Consider the following 15444-nt stretch of genomic DNA (forward strand, 5'->3'; position numbering starts at 1 on the left):
AGTTGGATGCCGGTACGGTAGCGCTGGCAGGGCGAGGGTATTCAATTTTTGTTTCAGTTGTTCGGGCAGCCTCGCCGCACCAGTCCCGCTGACGGCACTCATGGGGACCCTATTGAATCCCAACATAACCAGTAGATATTCAGAAAAGATATTAGTATAACCCGAGAAATAATAAAAACTTAATTATGTTTGCCACAAAAGTATATATAAAAATATTTAAATTTTATGTACAAAACAAATTTTTAAATATATAAACATTTACTTATAGGCTAGAACAGCCATACTAAATGATTAAGCGTGATAACATTTACTTGTAACTATAATTCGCTGGATTTTTATCATTCTATTATAATATTATAATAATTTTACATTTTACTATTAAATATTAATTTTAGGTAGGCCTAATAATAATTATATAATTTACAAATAATACCAGTACATTATGTCCCAAATACAATAACAATAATTAAATTATAATCCGTTCACGCTGCTATAAGGCAAATAATTAATTAAGCAATAAAATGAAAATCATTAATGTTGCCACCCAATTTTGCACGCAACACAAAACACGAGGTCACAAAATTTGCAAAGTTTGTACCGTCTCACTTACACTAAATAATTATAAGGTGATTACTAAATAAATAATTTCCGTTCGCCGAACGGATCAATTAGAAAGCACGGCGCAAAAATATAAAAACATAACTGGCATAGTGAATAAAATAAACAAATTTAAAACGTACGATAGACAGGAAAGAACACTTTGCGACACGAATAAAGTACACGAGGAACACAAGTTACAAAATAATATATAAACTACTATTAATTAAGCTACGAAAATATGTATCTGGGAGGGAGAGAAAAAATCCGCCAACAAATAAAGTTAAGAGGGTGAAAAAGACAATTACCTGCCGAAAGTAGTCGAGTTAGCCAGCCATGGTGAAACGGGAATAGCAGAGAACAGCCAGAAACACAGTAGCTTCTCCGAACGTGTCTCACCGCTCCGAACAGTAGCCGGTGCCGGTGAACAGCTGGTCGGTAAACTAGTCAAGGTCAACCAGCTGACCTCGACCAAACAGTCCAACCAGGCAGAAAATCAATACTTGACGGAGTGACTCCCCCACCGACTGACAAGAGTGGCCGAGGTGGGAAAAAAATAAAAGACACAAAAACGTTCAAACTGAGCCCCGGCTCAAGATCCAGATTTTTCTTCAACTCCAAACTGCATGGCTCCTTCGATCCTCTTAATTGTAGGATTGGAATCACCTTGTAAAGCTGCGAGTAATTTTTCCTCCCATCCCAACAACTTCATCTTTTGATTTCCTGTTTTCTTCATGTCAGTCTTTTTTTCAATCTTGTTTTCATGTTATTTATTTGTTTTAATAATCCTTTTGCATCTAGTGGTTTGCCGTATAAAGCTTCGTACTTTGATGTCGTACTTTCACACTTTTATCACCTCATCTTTCATATTTTTCAGTTTCGGCACTTGAGACTTTTCTACAATAACTGGTGCCCTGCATATTTCATCCGCAAAAAACTTTAACTCATTAACAATTTCGTTTTTATCACTTTCAATTTCACTATTACTGCTATTTTAAAAAGACATAGCGTAGAGATTTTCACTTTCACATGTTTACGGTTGATCAATTTACTTTTTTCTGAAGGATATCCTTGTAAGTATAAGGTAATCATTATACATATGGAAAAAAGCAAAACCTTTTACTTCTACCTTTTTCTTCAAACCTTTACCTTTTACTTCTACCTTACACTTGCGAGGTTTTCCTTCAGTTTTATGCATACGACTAAATAATTTGTGAGGGTTATTGAAAGAAAGAGGAACACCAGTGGCAGTGGTAATGAGGCCTGCTCCTTACAGTATCAACTCAGCATGTTGGGCCATGTTTTCATATCGATTCCGAGTGTTATGGTAATCAGAAGGTTTAGCCACACAAAGCTGTTGACTTGTGGATGGTTAAGTTACCTACCTTTTGGAAACCTTAGTTTACATTCAAGAGTAAAATTATTGTTAGTTGGACAACTAAATATCATCATTTAAATTATGTACAGTCGTGAAAGTTTACCAAACGTTTCCCCTTATTAGTTCTTCTTCTGTTCAGATAATAGAATCAAAGTATTTTTTTTTGTTTTTATAATTTCAAAAGCATTTTAGGACTAAATGAGTACATATTATTGAGTTATACATAATCAATATAATAAATAATATGAATTTGACAGAATACAGCAACACCTATAAATTTTTATCTGCAGTCAAAAACATTAAGTTGTACTTTACCGACTATTGTTAATGCTATTAGAATATAAGGGTTAAATGATAATACAAAATTGCATGAATTGCGTATTCCAGTTACGTGAATGATCACAATAAGCGTACATAAAACAGACACACACACACACACACACACACACACACCATCTATTGGTATTGGCACTAGCTACAATCTTACAGTCACGTCATAAGGTCTCAATCTCATACATGATTTAGATTGGTAAGGTCATCATTTCTACCTTTGGTAGTATATTCGGTGTCGTTTGGGAACTAATGTATAGAACTACAAATTTTTTACCATAACTAAAATGATACAGTCACGTAGTATGGTATGGTGATTGCCATAAACATTAGTGCAATAAAGTAAAAATATACTTAAACATCATTATCTATGTAAATTATGGTCATTGATTTAAAAATTCGCTTAAGAATATTCCTTAAACACTAAAAGTCAACAGTGAATTTTCAAGCTTGGCGCAGTAGCAAGATATGTTCAAAAACATAAATTTACCTCTACCTAGAGTGCCTTGATCATTTATAATAATGACCTAAACTACCTGTGTTTCTGGTCTCATTTATTTTAAGCAATTATGTAAAACATTATTACAACTGTCAAAAGGTTATCTCCCACAGTTAAGTGCCAAGCGAGTGCAGTAGCACGTTTTGGTCAGAAACGTCAATGTACCTGTCCGTGGAGTGCCTTGATATCTTATAATAATCACATCGACTGCTTGTTTTTCTGGTTCTCATTTATTTTAAGCAGTTATTTAAAAAGATTTTATAGTTGTTAAAAGTTTAAAGCTCACACTTACGTATCAAATGTTGTGCAAGTACCACGTTACAGTTAGAAACGTTAATCTAACTCTTCCTCGAGGTCCTTGATCGTTTATAATAATCACCTCTACTAACCGTGGTAATGCTTCTCATATACTTTAGGCAATTATAGAGAGTTTAAAATTTGTATTATTATTATTTTATCATTATTATTATTATTTTATTATTACAGTTACGTCCCAAAGGCGAGGTGCAACAGGAGGTCAGGATGTGGTACAGCAAAACATATAATTAAAGGTTGAAAATTCTGATGATTATTAAAATGATTTTAATGCATGTGTTTGTAAATGCCTTAAGTTTTCAACCTGAAGTTCTAGCTCCAACTCAGAGGCGAACAAAGGCTAATTGCTAGACCCAGTTAGCCAAATATCTCTCTAGAAGAGGGTAATTTCATGGATAAATAATACTCCCTGTGAAAATCTATAAAAAAATAAAAATGTTATAAATCAGAATAATGCAGAAAAAAATAGGTTAGTGCTTTGATGATTTTTTTAATCACAACAAAACATAAACATAGATTTCACCTATGCTTTAAGGATTTATATTTATGACTTCTAACATGTACGGTTTCTATAAAGTACACCCATGCCATGATTGATATTGTACTCTTTTTTAGAAAAACTTCAATGAAAAGGTAATTGATAAATAATTGTAAATTAAAAATAATAGAATGTAATTGAATGAATGTAGTGCCAGGAAAGATATATTAATTAAGTTTATTAGAACTATTTATTGAAATTACGAGAAAATGTTTATGTAAAAAATAAGTTATGTGCTGTTGAAATAAATGAAAAAGTTTTTATAATTATTCACCTTAACCTAAGAGATAAAAGGAAATTATATCGACCAACTGAAACATATTACCAACGAAAGAACCTGCACACTGTTCCATATAGATATTGCCACATGTGCATTCTGTGTATATTTAACACTAAATACTATACGATGTTTTGAGTGCCGTGAAAATAATACAAAATTGCGTAAGGTTTCGTTGCAATATAGTTATATTTTTAAACAATTAAAATGGCAGTTTAAGTTTAGAAGTATTTATCATTTTATAACATGCTCTTTCTTCATCCATATTTTTAACTTAAAAGAACAAAAGAAGTTTAATTTTTAACTAATTGTAGAATTTGAAACAATATAGTAAATTCAACATATTTCATCTCTTATGTTACTTTAAAAAGTAAAAAAATCTTTTGAAACAGGGCTGGCTTTTCACTCCGCATGTTTAGTGAAGTTATGTAGGTATACTGTATTTGTGTGAGTGCTGACATGAGGACGACTATAAAAGGTCTACTGTAAACTAAAGCTACTTAACACATTTGCAACATCAATATAGAGTCCTGTGAAGGGTTTGTGCGAATGTTAATACGGCTGTACATTCAGGACCTTACTAAAATGAATACTTATATATATATATATATATATATATATATATATATATATATATATATATATATATATATATATTATAAACACTGAAATCACGTACACAATCACACAAACGAGTTAAAAATAACATTAATAATTGGTATTAAATTTATGTTGTATTTACACGTCTAGGTCTCATATAGAGCGATAATTTCAGATTTATTTGAGATATTTCAGATAACCCAGTGTATTGTAGATAATCCATTGCTTGGGTATTATCCGATATGAATAATAATTTCAAATACCTTCGCTTGACCGGAATACATTAGGCTTATCATAATGTATTCTGGCGAGAGGAGGGTGGCGCTGAACTTGGTAGTGGAAATCTGTGCGTGGAGTGCTGGTACTGCTTTAACTTTGCTGGTGCTGCTAAATACATATTTTTTGAGTTGGTTTTGTAAATTATGGTATTATATTACTTTCTTATGTAAATATAAGTACTTTGTTGAACATACATGCCAATAATTTAGGAAGATATTTAGTAAACAATATCAACCTTATTACTTATATATAGTGAATAATGCCTCTTTTCATCACGACTGTTAAATACATAAAATAATAAATTAAAGTTTCATTTGGAAATCTGAGTTCTCATATCTACTGCAATGTGATACAAATACAATCAATTCAATCATTCCTAGATGGATTATAAATGTACATTAGACAAATCTTATTTTAAATTGTACGAAATATATCGAAAAATCAAACATTTTTAGGAAAGTAGTAAGGAAATGCATTATTTCTTTCAAACGAATATATTCATTTTTTTATTTATTGAAATAAAGTTTCAAACCTAATAAACATTTTCCTTATTATATTTTATTCATAAAATCTAAAATATACATCTATTAAGGATTCCGTATTTATTTGTGGCCAATTATGTTAAAAATCAGTCCAATAATATAACGATTTCTCATAAATAATTGCATCATTCCAAGGCCAGTAAAATTATATTATTATGTCTTATTATTTAATATTGAATTTTATTGTTTTGATGATTTTTATTGTTATATTTTATTATCTTTGCTTACTGCAGGATCAAGAATAGCTTTATCAAAGTTATCAAAAACTAAAACAAAATATTATATTCAGTTTGTAATTCTTCCAATTTCCCCAATAGTGGTTTAAATTACTTAAAGATACCAAAATAGTACTTCATTCACCAGTTGCTAAAGAAGAAATTCTTATTTCTCTCTGTCTGTAAATACGATCAGTATCTAACGAATTCCCATAATTCCCAAGTTACCTTTGTACTACCTTTAAATCACCATTGAAATTTTACATAGTTTGATTGAAAGACTTGATTTCAGTGTCACCAAAAGTTCTTCTAGGTACATCAGTCATACGCGTAAAACATTTTGCAATGAGAAAGACACAAAATCAGGTAATTAGTAAACAGAATATATTGCACAGTTTAATTATATAAATATTTCATTAACGTACCTACCATGCAATGGAGTTAATTGGTTCGATTTGTTGGTTTTATAAAATGCCTGGACATTTTATGTTAATCTCTTTTTCATAAAAAAATTAATGGAAAAAGTTGGTTTACTATTTTATAATAGCTGACATTATTTGTGGAAATTGAATGAAGTATTTCTGTTTGAAGGTGGAAATTAATCTTGTATTGTAATTCGCTAGTTGTTTTAGATTAAAATATTTACAATGCTCTAAGAATCTTCATAAATGTTATTTTAGATTACTCTCCGGCCTACATGTTAAGTTCAAACACATTTTTCGATATTAAGCTAACTTTATAAAGAGATAAGGCATTTATATCCTACCCATAATTTCAAACTGGATTGAAGTTCCTTAATATACGATTGTCTGATCTACACAATAAATAACACGTGTGTATGCTTATTATTACGATCTAGCCCTTGCCTGATTATGAAATTTTGGTCATTTTACTTAGTAAAATACTAAGCATGTTTTTTTTAAATAATAATAATATTTATTTCTCTTTATAATCATGTACAAATGCTATATACAAAAAATGGCAAAATATAATTAACAAATAAAAAAATTAACATTCCTTTAAATATATAAAGGACCCCACATCCAAAAACAAAATAGGGCCAAGGAAAGATCATAATGGTACTCCGGAATAAAAAAAAAATTTACTCTTTTTAGTTCTGACTAACTGCTTCCTTCCACAGAGACATCGTATAAAGCATCTGCGGGCCTTGCTCACACCTAAAAACAAACTAACTGTTTTATTATCTGTTACACTGTTCAAATCCTCATAAGGATTGAAACAAATTTAACACGTAACAGAGCGAATCCAGTGATCAGATCTTCCTTAAAGCCAAACAGAGCTGACGAAAACAAAATTATTATTTACTAATTAATGGATCAGCCTTGCTTTAACTAGTATTTTTAATAACTTTGTTAGAACAGAAAATATATATCGGATCATAGATCTCTTTAGCATACCTATTACCTTTTTTCAAAATTGGGATAACTGTTGCAATCTTCTAGGTACTGAAAAAGAATCCTAAGTGATACGCGATTGAATAATTCTGTTAAAACTGGACTAAGTTCATCACTGACAGTAAAACAGATAATTTGTTTTTTAGTTGTGAGCAAGGCCCGTAGATGGTTTCGACGATGTCTCTGTGGAAGGAAGCAGTTAGTCAGAACTAAACAGAGTTTAATTTTCGCACTTAGGTAATTTATTTAAAATACAAATAAGATCCAGTTTACTAGGTTCTTCATGTTTACTGAATATAAAAAAGTAACTGTATTATTTTTTATTCAGAGCAGAGACTCTATAATTTATAAAGTGAAGAGGTAGAATTTCAAAAATATATTCATAACTTTCAAAATATAAGTATGCGAATTCTTCATTAAGTATTAAGTATTCATGATTCAGTCCGTCAAATAATATTTAATATGATATATAGAAGGAATTAAGCTACACGCGCAAAATTACTGTAAATTAGTTTTAAATGTTATTTACAACGACATGAAACTTTCTGTTCTTATTTGTGCAGACAGTATATATTGTGAAACCCAATCGATAAGGTAATAAACTCAACATTTTAAAATGTCGTCTTAAATGTACGTTGATATGACAGTAGCATAAAAGTAGTGAAATCACTAAAAGTTTTGTCGATCAGTCCTAGTTTCCTGAAAGAAGCTCAATTAAAATGTCTTCTGTCAAACCTATTGCATATAAATATCGTTACCTTGCACAAGTGTTAAACGTTCTTCAAACAAGTAAATCTTACCGGTTAAGTTGAGAAATCCCTGAAATTGTAATACCAAGCTATTAAAAGAGAGTTTCCAAATTAAATTCCTATGATTAAAGTAGTAGGCCTATAAAGGACCTAAAATATAAGTTTATTGTATTTATTGTCAATTACATGAAAGTTATAAGGTAACTGTAAAATATAATATGTTACATCGGTTTATATGAAATTTAGAGGTATAATTCATTGTATAAAACACTGCACTACATTATTAAACACTATAGGTACTATAGATGATCTTAACGACAAAATATCTTCGTTCAAAACTGATGATAGCACTATTCGATACATAAAACAACTGAATTATTATCATGAATTAGAATTTGGAATGTATACAATCTACACACAAGACATTTTATTAGTTTGACGACGCTTTAAAAAAAAAAAACAGTATTTACTTAAGATAAACGGACTATCAATATAAAAATGATATTTTTATGTTCAGCAAATTCATCAATACCATTACTATTATATATTATATCCTTACAATATTAGTTTCCGTACTAACAAAACAATTTCAATAATAAGACTATAAATGGAGCATACACTCACTCAGTTTTATTTTAAATTGCTCTGTTAAAAAGGTAACTAGGTATGATTATTGTATGTTTCGCGAACGTTCCGCAACATTGGTAGCCGTAAGGTTCCTAAAAGTAATTGCATCAAATATTCACTGAACAAGTTTACGTTTTCTCTCCTTATTCTCATTCTTTTCAGAAATATAGACACAGCAACGTCAAACTGAGAACCTCTACTGTGTTAATGTTCTATCCTATTTCATACATTAAATTACGTTTAATATTTTGATTTACATCTATATAGAATCATAGTTATTGCCTTATAACCAGCGAAGACTATTAGAAGGCTGGAAAGGTTTAGTTTCCGCCTGACTGCCTGTCTGCCTACAAGATATTTCGACATGAAAGAGGTTATGGATATACAGGGTGTAAATTAAGTCCTAATACTCCTAGGTATACTCCAAACAAATTGTGATATAAATTTAAAAACTTCACAATACATATTAAAATACTTTTATGACCTTTTTAAGGGATAACAATATTTCCCCTTTTTGAAAGGGGGGTAGAGAAAGGGATCAGTTAACATTTTCTAATCGCAACCCCATATCTTGTAACATGTAATTTGAAAGGTAAATTAGAAAAAAACATCTCTACGACTATAGTAGCAAAAGTTATTGGCAAACAACCTGTTACATGTAAGGGTGTAAATTAAGTTCTGATACGCTTGGATATATTCCAAACTGGTTGAGATATCGATGTACAATCTCCAACAAACCTATTAAAATATTGTTTGAACTTATTAAAGAATATATTAACCTTCCCCCTTTCAAAGAGGGTTAGAGGGGAATCACTGTACATTTACAATTTACCACCCCTATCTTGTGACATGTAATTTGAAAGGTGAAATTAAAATAAACACAATGACATGAAAAACACATCTATACGACGATCCTGGCAAACGTTATTGGTAAACAAGGGTGTAAATTAATATCGGATACGCCTTGATATATTCCAAACTGGTTGAGATATCCATGCACAATCTTCACCATACCTAATAAAATTTTGACGTGACAACGTCTTAAATTAGGTTGCGGCTCGGAGTCACTCATGAAAAAGTGTAACGCCCGGTAACGTTACGATGCCCGTCCAGTGGGTCCGCCGCACGGGATCCGCACGGGATAAAGCAGATAACTGTGGGTCCGCCGCACGGGATAAAGCAGATAACTATGTTTATTCGTGAAAATGTGGAGTGCTTAGATTCGTCATTTACAACAACTACAACAATAAAGGTAAATAATTGTACACTGATATTTCATTATCGTAAACTATAATTGATTGATTAATTGTTAGATTGACACAAAAGTTGAGAAACTGAGTTTATAGGTTATGTCATACTATTGACAAATGTTGATAGTGTTAAGTAAATTATTAGTTTAAATCACTCTGCAATCAATCGTAATTCAGTCGATTGAGAAGAAACAGCGCGTATTGCTAGTCAAACATTTAAAATAACAAATTATAACCTCTAACCTGTCATAACAGTGCGACCAAACAAACGAACTAAACCGACCGACCAATCACCACGCGCGGAGTTAGAATTTAACTGTGTTTAGCAAGAATTTCAAATTCCAATTTTAGTAAATGTTTTATTGAACTTTACCATTTACAATAACAAATTTTAATTATTTTCAAATTATGTACAATGTTTTAGTAAACAAAATATATTTCTATAGTTCAAATTTGCGCAATTCTTATTTTCATTCAATTCCTTGTTCCTATTGTGCAATTTAATAATATTCATATCAATAAATATTCTACCGAGAAAAAGACGTTGTCACGTAAAATCTTCGCCCGTAAAACCGACTTTACAGGCAACCATAATTTTTTGTTTAGACTTTTTGAAAAATATATTCCCCCCTTTCAAAGGAGGTTAGAGGGGAGTCACTTTACATATTTAAATTGCCCCCCAATATTATATTATCGTATATAATCCAGATACACAGCACAAGCCGTGATGACGCCAAACCTTCAGAAAATCTTTGGCTTTTCTATTGACACAATATTTAGTTGTCTGTCTAAGATGTTGCTAAATTTGATTTTTCAAACCAACGGATTTAAATGTTTATAAAGTCCCAAACATGTCCTTGTTGCGTGACATGTTTGTGGTTTCCACATAGGATATTTTATTGTAAACAAATTAAAACCCTAATAACATTATATTTTAATGAGAAATAAGGCAATGTATGATGTAAGATTAATAGTGTCTTATGTTTGTAAGTGCACCTTCAGCATAATAGAGTACTTTGATCAATTATAAGAACTAACATTTGATAATAATAGAATGAATGATGCTTATAAGATTGTAACCACACAGCTATTAGGACTTCAGACGAATTTATGAAACTGAAAAGAAAATTTTTTTCATAAATAGTTAAACAATACGAATACTTTTCGGCAACTTTTATACAACATTACGTGTCAGTTTCTTTGTATTTGAAGTCTGAATCTGAAACTATGTTTTAGTTAGAAAAAAACTCAAAATTTAAATTATGCTTCTGAGGTTGCACATTTTAAAAATATCTAGATTATAAAGCGTAAGTTTTAAAGCGGAAGAATTTTATATAAAAGGCGTTAAAATATACAAATAGAAAATAATAAAATGTTTCAATTATCAGAATTACTAGTGTTTTAAAACTTTACAATGACTTGCACCGTTATAAAGCAAATTGGATAAGTTTATTAGGTTAACATTAGCTATACAGTTAGCTAGTCAGCTGGGGGTACATTAGGGCTTTGGACGTCCAACTGTGTAGTAAATGACAGACAGTTAACAGGTTACGTTAAATTACATCACACTGTGTAGACCATTAAAATTGACTGTAAAATAATATTTTATTTTTCTCAGGGTTCTAAGACATAAGAACATATATTTTAATTGAAATTAAAATTCAATACCATAACAGATATTCTGTACATAGCACATCACATGTCTCGCTGACACTTATTTTATATAACGAGACATCCATACGGTATGAATAAAATCAATTTCTTGTATTTGTGACATGATGATGTTAACTTTGTGAACTCGCCTTTGTCACTTTACTGTCTACGCAAAAAACGCTTTCAAAGGCCATAAAGGTAAATATTTACTCACAAAATCATGTTATAGCATAAATCAAAGATTTGTGCTTCTTAGAAAAACTTCTTGGATTAGAGATACGTTCTTGCTACACACAGCAGTGCTACGAAGTCTAAAAATACGGAACAACCTAAATCCTCGTGTTCAGATTTTTAGGAAGAAACTCCAAAGAGAAAAAAGTAATTACATCATTCACTTATTTACTATGCAATGGCTGATAAATTACAAAAATGTGGATGATTTTAATATACTGATAAATATGCTTATTAGTATTGGCAGTTTTTCAAACCCTTTAAAATAACTTGTGAATGTTTGGGAACCGTATAATGATTTATGATGTTTTGAACAGATGTAACAATAAAACATATAGAACAACATATATTACCAGGATATGTATAGCGATTATATTGATTATGTTATTCAACCAAAGTTGTAATTAGAACTTTGAGCAATAGTTTATGTCTGACATTCAAGTTGGAGCATTTCGTTGGTACTGTTAGTACGAGAATTGGTTTACTGTAGACTGGTAAATCAAATTAAACGATATAACAACAGTTCTCTTAAACAGTTCGGTTTCTAAACCTTTCATATTATTTGTATGCATTTGTATGCGTCTGTTATCTTAAGACGTTAATTTACTTGAATTTTTAAAAACTAAATTAATGGTGATAAATTTCATACGAAGGATTTTGCAGGTAGAGAAAGGTTTTTTCTTCCACAATGAAACAGTGTTTTACCATTTCAGTATCGCAATAGTTATTTAATTACTCATAGATTTGCACTATTTTCAGATTGTATTAAAATTCTGACATTTACAACTCTATATTGTATAAATATTTGAATTAAAACAGTAGAAGGTAATATTTAAGTCTGGATCAAACTAACAAAACAAAATAAGATATCTATTGGAGAGTACTATTTACATCTCTTGAGAGTTGAGATTTAAATATAACTGAAGATGGAAAAAGTCTCTTTAATTTAAAAATAATAATTTTTGCTCAGCACTTATGTGGCAGGAGGGAATATCAGTATTTAATCCCCCTATTAACGTTTAAACAAGTTTTAAAATATATACAAAAAATAGTACACTCTCTGTATGTGATATGCCTAATACTTTCCTTTATTTAAACATTTTAATGGTGTTATATACTGCTTTAAAATTTGACTGATAGGGAATAAATAAATTATGGCATATTATATTTCTTATTATTCCAATATAAAAAATAAATATAGGCTAGTACACATTTGAATTAATCAATTCTCTTTAAAATATTTGTTATAAATCTAAATCTATATAAAAGTAAATATAACATGTATATTTAGGGTTGCCTGTTAAAGAAAATAAAAATAAAAACATTTAAAAAAACTCATCTCAACCATTTGACTAATTATACATTTCTTTACACCCTAATGCGTTTCACCAAGCATCAATAAAATGACACAAGATTCATACAAATTCCAGGATGAAACATAAATATCGGATGGTGATTATTTCATGCAGTGGATAATTTATAAATGTTTTCAGCCTCCCATTAACAATAAGGTGAGGCCAGATATTAAATTTTAATTCTCAATACACAAAACATTTGCGCAAGCCTTTACTGTTATTAATTTGTTCAAAGCCTACTTAGTCTTTTAAAAAAACCTTTCCTGTGTGATACAAATCTTTACTAAATCAGTGATATTTATGGCGCAACTACATTGATACTAAAATGTTGCCAAATATATGTATATATATATATATATATATATATATATATATATATATATATATATATATATATATACATATACATATATTATGGTTGAAATATTACCTAATCTGTATAAATTTCATTAGCAGATGCTATAGTTAGTTGATTTCATCATTAATCCAAGCAACAAAGTTACACTCAGCTAGTGTTGGCAATAACTGTTGGCACCAATGTGGCAACAATTGGCAGCAACTGTTTATGTAAAAGTGTCTTACAACATACGCTCAATAAGTGTAACCACTAAAAATTTATTGCAATTTCAATACAATCTATGCTTAAAAACACATCGCAAATTGAATTAGGAAAAATATACACAAACTGTTTGAATACCAACACATTTTTATTCTTTACAAATATTTAAATACCTATCTATTTGTTTTTAATAAATGATGGTTTATTCAAATAATACCATGTTATTTCAATTGAAACTTAAATTAAAGCCACCATCCAAACTCTTCTTCGCGTCTAAAGAGTGAAATAACTAAAATTTTTTCGAGTTTAAGTTCGAGTTTAAACATCCGCTTATTGGATAATCTAATATATGACGCTTTCATACACGACTTTTGGAATTTGGAGTCGTGTCAGCCTAAAGAGTTCCAATTAAATGTGTCGGTGACGAAGAAGTTAAAATCAAACTCCCTGGATAGTTTCAACATTAGAGATACCTACATACAACATCAAGTGTAATCTAGTTAAAGAAGTTTGCTCATTGTTTTATGAGGTGCAAGATTGTGTGCACTACTATGTCTTTTACTTGATAACAGAATACGGTGGAGAAACCAAGTTTTATACACGAAAAGTAGCTGTGGTGGGAAGGGTTAATTCAATGTGCATGTTGACTCCAGTTCACATTCCACTCAGTGAAGCGTCTGATATCTGACGCTGTCACGGGCTTTACTCCTGGAGTTATGTTAGTGTATGTTAACACATATTCAATGGTTCGTAAAAGCCCCAAAACTCAGTGCATTTTATACCAACAAATATACATGTAAAATGGTTCAGGATTGTAGTTTATGCTATACAGTGTATAATTTAACGTCCGAGTAAAAGAGATTATATGTGTATATTGAGTTTCTCACCATATCCTATCTCGCCTAGTGCAGTGTCTGAAATTTGATACTGTTAAACACTTTACACCTGGAATTTGGAATTTAATTAAGTTTGCAGGGATCCAAACAAGTCCTAATTTCAACGCTCAAGTATGAGACAATCATATTTCAACCAGGAAGTAATGTTTTGTAGTCTAGATGTCTCCGTTGTGAAAAAAGAAGCAAAGAGTAGGTTTTAACGTCTTTGACACCGAATATTTGGATCTCCTGAGACATAAATGAACCGCAGATGCCACAATCAAGTCTATATCAGTTTTCGCATTCAGACGCTGCAATAAGCGGTAGATAAAATAAAATAAAATAAATATAAAAAATTGTATCTAAATAAAATAAAAGCTGTAGCTAAACTCACTATTAGCACTGAAACAACCATTCTTACCATTGTTTATGTTCAAAGGAGTATTTTAGGTAACTTCCATTTCAATTAAGAATACACAATATAAAATAATCCTTAAATTTGAAGTATCGCATAACGAAGCATCGAAATGATATTTAGTTTAAGCTGAGAAAGCCCCTAGTTATAGACCTAACTCAGTATGTTGGGCCATGTGTGTGAAATCGATTTCGAGTGTTACGGTAATCATAAGTTTCAGCCCGTCAAATTTTGCATTAATTTATTCATATTCCAGTTAGAATTTTTATTATCAAGGATGAAATATAATTTAGCGTCATTACCAATTGTAGTTATTCTAATTCCGTGCGATCAAAGAAGTTTTTAAAATTTCTCCTATCACGAAGTCTCTATTTCAGATAATAGAATACAGTGATTTAATTAAAATTTTTTTTACAAAATTTAAAACAAGAATTGCAAAAATAAACACTACATGATATTGAAATACACAATACTTCCCAAACTAAGGTTATATATTTTGACGAAGTAAGATAAAATATTGAACAGTTCCTTGGTTGAATATAATTATTGGTAAAATTTCATTAAAATATCATTATGCACAGGTTAGAAATACAGAAAATTTCTCTTTGGTTTAAAATTATATGCAACGATTTAAGTCTATATATACTTACAAACTTTTATTTTACTCTACAAGATTAGTTATAGTTCTTAGAATAAATAATTTCTGGAAAACTTAAAGTCTAAAATAGGTAAAAGAAGTGATAAT

Source organism: Homalodisca vitripennis, chromosome 7, assembly GCF_021130785.1.
Source record: "Homalodisca vitripennis isolate AUS2020 chromosome 7, UT_GWSS_2.1, whole genome shotgun sequence".
Classification (NCBI taxonomy): Eukaryota; Metazoa; Arthropoda; class Insecta; order Hemiptera; family Cicadellidae; genus Homalodisca; species Homalodisca vitripennis.